Here is a 12,815-nt window from a genome sequence, read left to right as displayed (position 1 = left end):
CTTCCTTCTTGCAGGGCCAGGATATAGAGAAACGCTCCCTGGAGCCCTGAGAATGGAGAGCTGATTGCAAGCCTCTCAGCGGCGGGGTGAGAAAACCTCTTCCTCTGGGTCGCAATTTGCAAAAGTGAGCCATTGCCCCGCGACAAAACCAGCATCACGGGAGCCAGCATGGTGCATAGCTGTCAACTGTCTCTTATTTGGCAGGAAACTCCCTTATCCCAGCGCTGTGTCCCTGTCCCGCTTCTGTCCCTTATTGATGATGTCCCTTAAATTTCCAGTGTTTCAAAGGAAGCAGCTCCTCTCCCTCCCTCCCTGCCGGCCAGGGAGAAGGGAGGCTCCAACTGTGTTGCTTGGCTGCATTGCTCACCCAATAAGGAGTCTAAGAACGACTGGGGGGTGGAGCTTGCATGCCTTGTGCTGATCAAATCGGCCGTGTTGCCTGGGGACTCGCCTTTGCTCAGCGCTTCCCAGCGGAGAGGTGACGGTGGTTTTCCTTGCTGCATCCTCTTTGCTGGGTTGCTGCGCTGTGGGAACCACCACTTGAGGCTTCGTTTGGCTGCTGGCTGGGCTTTCTGCCTTTGGCTCGGAGGGGCTCAGAAGCTGAACATACCCGTGCCCTGAAAATCCCTTATTTTGGATGCTGATCCCTTATTTTCGAGGCTGCTGGTCCCTTATTTTCAAATCTGTAAGTTGACAGCTATGGCGTGGTGTAGTGGTTCAGAGCGGTGGACTCGTAATCTGGTGAACGGGGTTCGCATCTCCGCTCCTCCACCTGCAGCTGCTGGGTGACCTTGGGCTAGTCACACTTCTCTGAAGTCTCTCAGCCTCACTCACAGAGTGTTTGTTGTGGGGGAGGAAGGGAAAGGAGATTGTTAGCCGCTTTGAGACTCCTTTGGGTAGTGATAAAGCAGGATATCAAATCCAAACTCTTCTTCTTCGCTGTTGCTTGGCATCCAATGAAGCTGAATGCTGGAAGATTCAGGAGAAATAAAAGGAAGTCCTTCTTTAAGCAGCGCAGAGTTAAACTTTGGAACTCCCTCCCACAGGAGGCAGTGATGGCCAGCAACCTAGTTGGCTTTATAAGAGGATTAGACAATTTTATGGAGGAGAAGAGGGCTATGGATGATTACCAGCCAGGATAGCCATGTTCAGCCTCCACTCATTGAGGCACCACTATTTCAGTGTGGTATAGTGGTTAAGAGCGATAGACTCGTAATCTGGTGAACCGGGTTCGCTTCCCCGCTCCTCCACATGCAGCTGCTGGGTGACCTTGGGCCAGTCACACTTCTCTGAAGTCTCTCAGCCCCACTCACCTCACAGAGTGTTTGTTGTTGGGGAGGAAGGGAAAGGAGAATGTTAGCCACTTTGAGACTCCTTAAGAGAGTGAAAGGCAGGATATCAAATCCATCCATCCTCCTCCTCCTCCTCCTCCTCCATATTCAGCCCTGCACCTCCCACCAGTGACTTTCCCTAGATGTGGACTTGTCAGCATGTAACCTGGGGTCGGCCGGCAAGCAGAATGCAATGAATGCCCTTTTCTGTGGTGTATAAGATATTAGAGGTTACCGCTCACACACTTCAGCTGCGCTTTTCTGCTTGTGTGGTGCCACCTCAGTAAAACCACTTCTTACGGTTTGTAGCAGAGTTTTCCCCGGAGGCAGAGGACAAGAGCAGAAGTCAGTCGAGAGCTTCTTTATTGCTTGACTGGTTGCACAAGCATTTCTGTTACTATTCTATACAAAATATTCACATTCCTCCTTTATCTCTCCAGCACAGTATAATCTCAGTCCAGTAATCAACAATCCTGACACAGCAAAACTCACAGTATCAGCAGCACACGTTGTCTTACTTCCAACCTTGTTGTCAACTGACAGTGTGTGTGTGTGCTTTCCTCTTGCAGAATTGCAGCCTGCAAATTCCTCCCTTTATTTGCACCTCCAGCTGACACCAATCAAACCTAGAGTGCCACTCCTACACACTAAAGAGAATTTTGTGGGACACTGAATGCCAGGAACTAACAGCAGAGAATACATGTTCCCCTCTTTACTTTCAACTTTCTTGGGCACATGAAACTAATGATAATTATCTTGAATTTCTGCTTCTTCCCCCAAGAAAGAAGGACATTTTCGTTGGCCAGGTTTAATTCAAACCCATCAAACCTCCTTTGGGGTAGGTTCTCGGGAATGGTGGAAGTAGAAAGAATTTGCCCATGTCAAGACCACCTGCTGAAACTCTTACTCATGTGGTCTTTAAATGTAAACTATATGGTGATCTCCACCAGCAGTTGGGTGGCAAGTTCCCGCCTCCCCCAGGTGGAAATAACGACACGTGACACAATTATTTAGGTTAATGGGTTAAAATGGACACAACTTTATTGGTTACAGGTGATGAGCGGTATTGGCTTAGGCATTGGTCCTAACTGACTATCCGGCTTCAGCCAGTCCGCATGAAGTCCAGGAAGGGTTAACCACCAGTAGGGGGAGTCCTGCTGATGCACAGCAACTAGGAACTTCCCTGGGGTCACCGATAGGGGGTGTGGCTTAGGCCCCCACCTCCATAGGCTTCAGACGGGGCCACGCCCCCCGGAATCCTTTACTGGTCTACCCTTCAATATATGGGGCAGGTGATGGCGCTTCCTCCCCTCTTCCATCTCTAGAACAATACCAATGCCTAACCGCCAATACCGAGAAAGTTGTGACGATTGCTACAAGGTAGGCGAAAACCAAGTGACTGGTGCCCATTTGCCAAGTGGAAAAATTCCTACCAGGCCCCTCAACAGCGACCAACCAAGGTCCATAGAAAGGTCAAGGAACGAAATCTTAAAGGGGGGGGAGGGGGAAAACCAGAGGAGCTGCAGCGGCAAAAGAGGGAGAACCCCGGCCGCGCCAACGTTAAATAGTGCAAGCCACGCCCCCCAGGCCAGCCAATTGGCTGGCTAGGGGGGTGACATGGCCGGGGATTCCCTCAATCGCACGGAGGCTGGGAGCAGCCCCTGCGCACGTGGAGAGGGCGGGAAGCCCGCAGCCCCACCTCCTCTCCAGCTCGGAAGTGGCTTTTGTCGCAGAAACCAGTGGTGTAGCGTGGGTTGTCAGCACCCAGGGCAAGGCAAGTAATTTGTGCCCCCTAACCCATGGATTTGCGCCCCCTAACCCCCAGATGTTGCACCCGGTGTGGCCGGCCCCCCCTGCACCCCCCACACTACGCCACTGGCAGAAACACATTGTAGACGTCTGATCTCCCTGGAGAGCTAGAGTTGCCTCTCTTCATTTGACAAATGTTCTGTGACGTTGGGGAGGTGGTAATTCTGTATTGATTACCTATGGATGATTGTATGTGATGCCAATAAAAGGTTTGATGATGATGACTAGAGAAAATTATGGAACCCTCTTTAAAGCTTCCAGGAACTTTTATCTGTTGCTTAAAGAATGTTTTCCTAACATAACAATTTCTTTGTCATTTTTAACCGATTATGGAGGCTTGGTGGGCCTTTCCCTGGGCTGAACTGAAGGCCAGGTCAGGTTGCTTATGAAATTTTCCACCTGCAGATTTGTCCCTGGATTTCAGCATTAGGAACAGAAGAGGTAGAGTCAGATTATTGACCCACCTACCTGGCCTGCTGTACTCACAATAGGCTCTCTGTACAATTTAGAGGCCTGGTCATTGTGTAATGGGTGCTTTTGGTGGCTCCTCTGTCCTTAGAGGCTGGGGGTGGCAATGGCTTGGAAGAGGGCCTTATTTGTGGTGGCTCCAAAGAGGTGTACCCAGCACCTTCATTGTACAACCTCCAGGGGATATGGAAGACACACCTCCCTCCCTGAGCCTTTTGACACTCAAGGTGTATGTTTTTATGAAACACCTTATTTGCATGGTTCCAAGTTTGTTTCATAAAATCTATGCACTGCTTGATTATATAAAAAAAATCTCAAAGTGCTTTACGAAAATATAAAACCGTAGAATCAGGGGAAAAATTGCAATACATTAAAACTTGCAATAAGTTAAAATTCCAAATCAAATTAAATTTTGCATCAGCATCAGGTGTCAAAAAAGAATACAGTGCAGCAGCTGTTGTTGTTGAGTTGTTTAGTCATGTCCGACTCTTCTTGACCCCATGGACCAGAGCACGCCAGGCACTCCTGTCTTCCACTGCCTCTTGCAGTTTGGTCAAACTCATGTTAGTAGCTTCGAGAACACTGTCCCACCATCTCGTCCCCTGTCGTCCCCTTCTCCTTGTGCCCTCCATCTTTCCCAACATCAGGGTCTTTTCCAGGGAGTCTTCTCTTCTCATGAGGTGGCCAAAGTCTTGGAGCCTCAGCTTCAGGATCTGTCCTTCCAGTGAGCACTCAGGGCTGATTTCCTTCAGAATGGAGAGGTTTGATCTTCTTGCAGTCCATGGGACTCTCAAGAGTCTCCTCCAGCACCAGAATTCAGCACCTACTCGATATCAATAGGCAGGAGGTGCTAAGTGTAATTGTTTAATTAGATATGGAATGGAAAAATGCCTGTGTGTGTTCCTGAAAGGTTTAACATTGGAAAATTCAACTGAAGTATACTAAATGGTCTCTGAGCTCTTTGACTGGTTGTTAATTAATTATTGTTGTTTTCTGCTAGCTAACACATGAGTGTTTAACCTTAGATCAGGTGACAAAGGTATTTGGTTGCAAATCTCCATTTTGAAAGGGAGTTGACTTTAGTTTTTGTTCCCAGGCTCCTATGAGAAGGAAGGATGTGTAAATGGGGAAAGCTGCAGGCAAAATGGAAGCTGGAAGGAGAGAGACCTTTTGAATTTTCTTTTACTTCTAAGGTGCTAAGTATTGTCTGGAACTATTTGGATGTATCATCTACTGCCTTTTTCTGTTTTGAAGAAAGTTCTGCAAGTAAAGCTTTAATTAGATGGACGGGCCTTGACAATGTTTTATTTCCAAAAGGTGTCAGTTCTTATGCATCCAGTCACTTCAAGCTGCACAATATGAATATCTGCAGCAGAAAGTTCCAATCTTCAGGTGAAGGCTACACTAAGTGGTCAAGTTCTTACAGATGTGGAACTGGAATTACGTGGCAACTGGTTGAGTGGGCATGTGTAGGGCAAAGCCATCTTGTAGGTTGTTTTGTAGTTCTCTTGAAGTTGCTTGTACAGTGGTACCTCAGGTTACATATGCTTCAGGTTACAGACTCATAGAATCATAGAATCCTAGAGTTGGAAGAGACCACAAGGGCCATCGAGTCCAACCCCCTGCCAAGCAGGAAACACCATCAGAGCACTCCTGACATATGGTTGTCAAGCCTCTGCTTAAAGACCTCCAAAGAAGGAGACTCCACCACACTCCTTGGCAGCAAATTCCACTGTCGAACAGCTCTTACTGTCACGAAGTTCTTCCTAATGTTTAGGTGGAATCTTCTTTCTTGTAGTTTGGATCCATTGCTCCGTGTCCGCTTCTCTGGAGCAGCAGAAAACAGCCTTTCTCCCTCCTCTATGTGACATCCTTTTATATATTTGAACATGGCTATCATATCACCCCTTAACCTCCTCTTCTCCAGGCTAACCCAGAAATAGGGCTTCAGGTTAAGAACTTTGCTTCAGGATGAGAACAGAAATTGGGCTCCGGCGGGGCGGCAGCAGCAGGAGGCCCCATTAGCTAAAGTGGTGCTTCAGGTTAAGAACAGTTTCAGTTAAGTACAGACCTCCAGAACGAATTAAATACTTAACCTGAAGTACCACTGTAGTTGATTTCAATATTGTGTTTTAGTGTTGTGACCCGCACTGGGAGATTTGGTGAGAAGGGCAGGTAATAAACAAGTAGGTAAGCAAATAAGCAAATATTCACTAGTCACGTTAATAAAAATATATCTGGAAGATATCCTGGGAGGTCCTGATCTGTTAATGAGAAAGAATCTATCTGCTGTATTTTGAAAGCAAGAAGGGGAAAGGTTGTTTCCCCTGCCTGCATTGACAAAAAGACAAAATAAATAAAGCAGCCATTCAAAGGAATTATTTAATCATAGAATTAGTATTGATTATTTCATATGAAAAGTGCTAAATGGGAAGCGATAAAAACCTCTTCACATCCCAGAGGAACAAATTACAGGGATTAATGGCAGCCTTTGATCACTTGGTGGGTGAGCCCCCAAAAGAGATGCCGTTACAGCATCCCGTCTTCCTTGCCTTCGCCATAATGACACATTTACTCGGATCTGTTATGATGGCGATTTCCAGAATGGTCTTCTCATAAGACGGCTCCAGCAATTTTACTTTTAACAGCATACCTTCTTTTCTGCATAATGCAGCCATTAGCTTGCTCGGGGGCTTTTTAAGCCTCTCATTTTGAATGCAAGCATTTCGCTACCCCTTTATTTGTGCCAAAGAACTGCCGAGGGTTCAACTTCCAAAAAAGCAATTCCAAACAGACACACACATCCACAAAACCTTTGCCCCCCACTCCTTTTAAAAGGAAAACGAAACAAAATCCACAGGCATTTCTATAATTCGGAGTCATAGAATTGTAGAGCTGGAACTGCTTTCTTGTAACAACCCTCCAGAACAGGGGAAAACAAGCTTTCTCCATCTTCCATGTGACAGCCCTTCAGATTTTTGAAGACGGCCCTCATATCTCCTCTCAGCCTCCTCTTTTCCAGGCTAAACATACCCAACTTCCTCAACCATTCCTCATCAGGCTTGGTTTCCCGACCCTTGATCATCTTGGCTGCCCTCCTCTGCACATGTTCCAGCTTCTCGGTGTTTATAAAATTTTTATTAAATTTTTCCTTTACAAATAAGTCCATACAACCATGTTTACAAATTTCCAGTTTTTGAACTTCCACCAGCACCTCCATCAATCATCCATTTTTCCTATCTTCACGCATTTTCTATATATAATATTGCCAATTTAATATTATCCTTCCATCTCTGTTTCTTTTTTACAATATACGTTATACTATCACAAAACCTCTTTAAAACCCACTAGCGTTGTCTGTTCATCACATATAATTTTCAGATAATCCGTGAACTTTCCCCAGTCCTCGATCAATTTGTGATCTTTCTGATATCTGATTTTTCCAGTCATTTTATCCAGTTCTGCGTAGTCCATAAGTTTCATTCTCCACTCATTCAAGGTCGGTAGTTCCTCTTGTTTCCATTTTTGGGCCACTAATATTCTTGCCGCTGTTACTGCATACTGAAAAAGTTTAGAATCACTTCTATTTATCTCTCTTCCTGTTATTCCTAACAAAAAGGCTTCTGGTTTTTTTTACAAACGTATATTTAAGCATCTTTTTCAGCTCATTATATATCATTTCCCAGAAACCCTTTACCCTCTTACACTCCCACCACATATGAAAAAATGATCCTTCTGTTTCTTTACATTTCCAACACTTATTACATGTTTTGAACATTTTTGCTAACTTTACGGGTGTAATGTACCATCTGTATACCATTTTCATAATATTCTCCTTTAACGCCGTACATGCAGTAAATTTCATATTTTCATTCCATACTTTTTCCCAATCAGCCAATTGTATATTGTAACCAAAATCTCTGGCCCAGTGTATCATAACCGACTTTATCTCCTCATCTTTTGTTTGCCAAAAGCAAACATGTTCCAGCTTCTCAACATCCTTCTTAAATTGTGGCGCTCATAACTGGACACAGGAATCCAGATTAGGTGGCCAGGACAAGGCAGAATGGAGTGGTACTCTGTCCCCTTTTTGACCTCCAATATTGGGGGAATCATACAATTGCCATGTTGAAAGGGACCTCATGGATAATGATATAATAATAATAATAATAATAATAATAATAATAATAATAATAATAATTATTTATTTATTTATACCCCGCCCATCTGGCTGGGCTTCCCCCAGCCACCCTGGGAGGTTACAACCAAATATTAAAATACAGTAATGCATCAAACATTAAAAGCTTCCCTAAACAGGGCTGCCACCAGATGTCTTCTAAAAAATTGGTAGTAGTTGTTGTCTTTGACATCTGGTGGGAGGGTGTTCCACAGGGCGGGTGCCACCACCGAGAAGGCCCTCTGCCTGGTTGCCTGTAACTTGGCTTCTCACAGTGAGGGAACCGCCAGAAGGCTCTCAGTGCTGGATCTCAGTGTCCGGGCAGAATGATGGGGATGGAGACACTCCTTCAGATATACTGGACCGAAGCAATTTAGGGCTTTAAAAGTCAGCACCAACACTTTGAATTGTGCTCAGAAACGTACTGGGAGCCAATGTAGGTCTTTCAGGACTGGTGTTATATGGTCTTGGTGGCCGCTCCCAGTCACCAGTCTAGCTGCTGCATTCTGGATTAGTTGTAGTTTCCGGGTCACCTTCAAAGGTAGCCTCACATAGAGCACATTGCAGTAGTCCAAGCAGGTGATAACCAGAGCATGCACCACTCTAGCGAAACAGTCTGCAGGCAGATAGGGTCTCAGCTTGCATACCAGATGGAGCTGGTAGACAGATGCCCTGGACACAGAATTGACCTGTGCCTCCATGGACAGCTGTGAGTCCAGAATGACTCCCAGGCTGCGCACCTGGTCCTTCAGGGGCACAGTTACCTCATTCAGTACTAAGGAGTCCTCCACACCCACACACCCTCTGTCCTCCCAAAACTATACTTCTGTCTTGTCAGGATTCAACCTCAATCTGTTAGCCACCATCCATCCTCCAACCGCCTCCAGGCACTCACACAGGACCTTCACCGCCTTCACTGGTACTGTCTAGTCCAAACCCCTACAGTGCAGGATTTGCAGCTAAGAAGAGTCATAGTGGTTGAGCAGGAAGTTTGAAAGGATCAGCGTAGGTTGTTAGAACATAGCCATCATGGTTAGCAGCCACTCATAGCCCAATCATAGAACTGTAGAGTTGAAAGGGAACCTAAGGGTTATCTACTCCAATCCCCTGCAAAGCAGGAATCCTGTCCACAGCCATCCCTGGGAGGACCTGAACTACCAACCTTTGGATTAACCCATAGTTCCACCTGATAACTCTCCTCCAATAAGTTGTCTAATCCTCCTTTAAAGACATTGGCATTGAACTCCATGAAAGGAAGCGAGCAGGAAGCAAACAAATCAATGTTTTTGATATTTGGTGCTATCAGTAATAAATGAATTTGTGGTTCTCCTCCCGTGAGTCTTGTTCTTCCCCGATTTGCTACTTAACTGCTGGGAAAGGAGTTTGGACAAAGCAAAGCTGTGCGAATCGAAGGGGAACATCTGCAGAGGCTAAAGGAGCCACACCAAGTTATCCATCACTGTGAGAGATGCAGCCTGCAGGGAGATGTCAGACATACTTTGGCACATGGTCGCATCCCAACATCTGACCTGAGCTCAGAAGTCCAGCCTGTTTAGTCTCTGCACCTTGTCTGGATCATTAGGCGGCGGCGTCTAATGAAGGAGAGCCGGTAGTCTCTCTCCCAAGAGGGCTGGCGCGTCAATGGTTTGCACCATACTGTCAAGCAGATGATCTGGAGCAGATGATCTAATTAAATTAAGCTGCTTAGCCACAGATACTTCCGCCATCAGAGAAAGTTAATCATGTCTGGACATACTGGGCTTTAAGACTACAACTCACAATCGTCCAACCAAACTGAATGTCAGAAGATTCGGGACAGACTCCCAGAAAATCCTCCTTCATGTGGCACATAGTTAAACTGTGGAACTCCCTCCCACTTGAGGCAGTGGTGGCCACTGGGTGGCTTTAAAATAGGATTGGGCAGATTCATTGAGGAGAGAGGTCTCAGTGGCGACAAGGCAGGGTGGCCCAACTCTGCCTCCAAAGTTGGAGGCAACAATGCTTATGAATCCCAGTTGCTGGAAGACAAAGGAGGGGAGGGTGCTCTTGTCGTAGAGTCATAGAATTGCAGAGCTGGAAGGGATCCCAAGGGTCATCTAGTCCAACCCCCTGCTGTGCAGGAATCACAGCTTGTGCTAGGCCTGCAGGTAACCCGTGAAACACTGACTGGGAGTCAGTCCAACAGGGCCAAGGCAGGACACGAGGCAGGAAACCAGGCAAGGACAGGCACAGGGTCTCAGGCAGGATCTGGCACACAGCAATGTTGCTCCCGCAACCTGGGGTGGGGTCCGACAGCCTTTTATCTCTGATGGGGTAACGGCCAGTCCTGATCCCCCGGTGACTCACCTCCCTCTCTCGCCCAAGCACTCCTCCTGTGAGTACTCAGGTCTCTCCTTCTTTCAGACCTGAGTCTCTGCAGCTCGGGAGATGTCGGTGGGTGACTAGTCCCAGAAGCCGCCTCAGCCTCCCCTAACCCAATCAGTAGTGGAGCAGCTGTAAGTGATGGCCCAGCTGGAGGCAAGGAGGTCATCCCCACATCTGGAGCCAGGGCAGGCTCAGGCCCCTGTCTCGGCCAAGCTGGGGTTTGTTGCAGGGGAACCTGTGCAGAATCAGACTCTTCAGAATCAGGCCCCAGACTCGGTTCAGATGATGCCTGAGGCAGAGGATCCAGTGCGGACCGAGACTCCTCTGGTTCCGAGTCCCAGCCTGAGTCCCAGGCCATCACACAGCTGGAGCATCCTTGACAGATGGCTGCCCAAGCCTCTGCTTAAAAGCCTCCATTGAAGGTTTCTGCTTGCTGTTTTCCCATCATAGGCGTCTGGTTGGCCACTGTGAGAACAGGTTGCTGGATTCAATGGGCCATTGGCCTGATCCAGCGGGCTCGTCTTCTGTTCTTAAAAAGCCAGGTTTGCAAAGTCCTTTTAGGAAGACAGGGTGTTGATTGACTCATTCCTGGATTCACATTGCCTAGAACCTAGGGGCAGATCAGGAGGTCTGAAGGAGCTCGAATATCCACCCCCTGTGTATGAATGGACACCGAAAGCTCATCAGGTGGCAGGATCCTGTTCAGCTTCAGCTGCCTTGTTCTGGGCAGTTGAAGCTCCATTCACCTCAGGGCAGCAGAGGGTTATTGCTGTGCACAATTGCTTTGAAGGCCTTTCAGGCAGCCAAACACTTCCTTGGGGTGTTAAGCTATAAGGAGAGCTGAGCCCTAAGGTGCAGCAGAAGGAAACGTCTCAATATTAAGTGCCAAACCTTTGGATGATAAGGCCTGGAGGACATGGAGCTAGACAGGAAAGAGAGATGTTAGGCAAATTTGTGGAGGAGAGGACAATTGGTGGCTCCCGGCCAACATCTTTTGCAGGGAAGAAGGTCGGAGGGAATCTCCTCCTGCAGACCCTCAGAGGAAGAAGTCCCTGGGTTGTGTTTCCATATATCTACGAAGAAAAGGTTCCTTGCTTTCCTCCTCGCTGATCCATGGGAGAGTTTGACGGAGGGTCTCAGGAGAGAGGGTCCAGGGTGGGTATTTATTATGGCCCTGGCCAGCACCCTCTTCCCACAAGGGTCAAACAGATGCCAGTGTGAAGCTCACAAGGACAACATCGAAAGAGCCCTCTCTTGTGGTTTCCAGCAACTGGTCTTCAGGAGCTTTGCTGCCTCTGGCTGTGGAGGGAGAGCAGAGCCATGTTGGCCGGGAGCCACCAATAGTCCTCTCCTCCACAAATTTGCCTAATCCTCTTTCAAAGCCAAGCAGGTTGGCCATCATCCCTGCCGATTGTTACCATATTTATCGCTCCATAAGATGCACCTAGTTTTTAGAGGAGGAAAACAAGAAAAAATATATTCTGAATGAAACAGTAGATGTATGATTTTTGTGGTTCATGCTGTGGTTCAACCACGGACATGTGATTTGACGGTGAATTTGGGGTGACCAAATTAAAAAATCCTGAGGATCCATGTGGATCCGTGCTTTGTAACCACGTTTTTGCGCCATTGCAGCCCCACTGCAATGTTATGGAAGAGGGAGTGAAACTTTTCCCCTCTCCCCCTTCTCCATGCAAACTTCTATCATGCCGGCTTTAACTTTAAACTATCATTATTATCGACTGTGGGACTTGCTCTCGGGTGATTATCTTGCAAACTATTTGATATTCCCATTTTTTGTTCTAAGCTGTAGATGACCAAGGCTGCTTTTCTTTGCATCTCACAGCTATTAGCATATGAAATAAGGTATGAAGGCAGGTTTCCATCTTGCCCTTGCATATTCATCACTCTGCTGCCTTCTTTCAAATGAAGAGCTGCATCCTATACATTTTTCCAGACTCTGTGGGTGGCCAGTAAGTTCCTTCCTGCCGCACAATAAAAATTTAAATCCACCTCCTGCAAGTATTTACAAATGGGTCTACAGTAAAACCTGTAATTTGCCACACGGGCAAGGTGCGCCGGGGCCTCCTCCCTTCCTAGATGTTCTTCTCTGTTATGAAGCCGGCTGCGGGTGTCAGCCTATCAGCATTAGCAAACAATCCTCTCCTTCCCAAGCAAAATATGCTAAATGGGAGTCTTTGGTACCTCGCAAGCTAAGCAGCCTGCTGTTTCAGGCCGCGGAAGTGGAGCGCAGACGTGGCAATTTGCAAAAGTTCAAGAGGAGACAGTGATATTTCATCATTCTCCTCCTTTACAAGGCTCACGGCAGAAGCTACATCTTCGCATTTAATGGGGAATAGAGCCTGGCAAACTGTAGGAGTGAATCAGAAGCAGTTGCAAGGATTCGTCGTGGAGTTCAAACTTCTGTGTTCTGCAAAGGGAGACCATGTGTGTTGCACAAGAGGAGCTTTTTCTGGTGGGACCTCAGCAATCATCTGGAGCTCTTCAGTGGCTCGTGTGGACCAGGACATGGGACCATCCAAAGGCTCAGTGTAGAACTGTTACTTTTCATGCAGAGGCCACAGGTTCAGTCCATGGCATCTCTGGGAAAGGGAAGGGATGTCTCTGCAAAACTCTGGAGAGCCACTGCAGGTCATGATAGAGTG

General features: G+C 47.1%; 1 protein-coding gene across 2 annotated transcripts in view; it reads left to right on the top strand.

Moving 5' to 3' along the window:
- The window catches only part of MDGA2 (MAM domain containing glycosylphosphatidylinositol anchor 2), a 401,452-nt gene that overhangs the window by 178,336 nt on the left and 210,301 nt on the right, over positions 1 to 12,815 (top strand). The gene's annotated exons all lie outside the window — the stretch shown is intronic.

Source organism: Podarcis gaigeae (assembly GCF_964106915.1).
Source record: "Podarcis gaigeae genome assembly, chromosome: 1".
Classification (NCBI taxonomy): Eukaryota; Metazoa; Chordata; class Lepidosauria; order Squamata; family Lacertidae; genus Podarcis; species Podarcis gaigeae.
The sequence above is the reverse complement of the archived record's forward strand: the minus strand, read 5'-3'. Positions and strand labels throughout refer to the sequence as shown.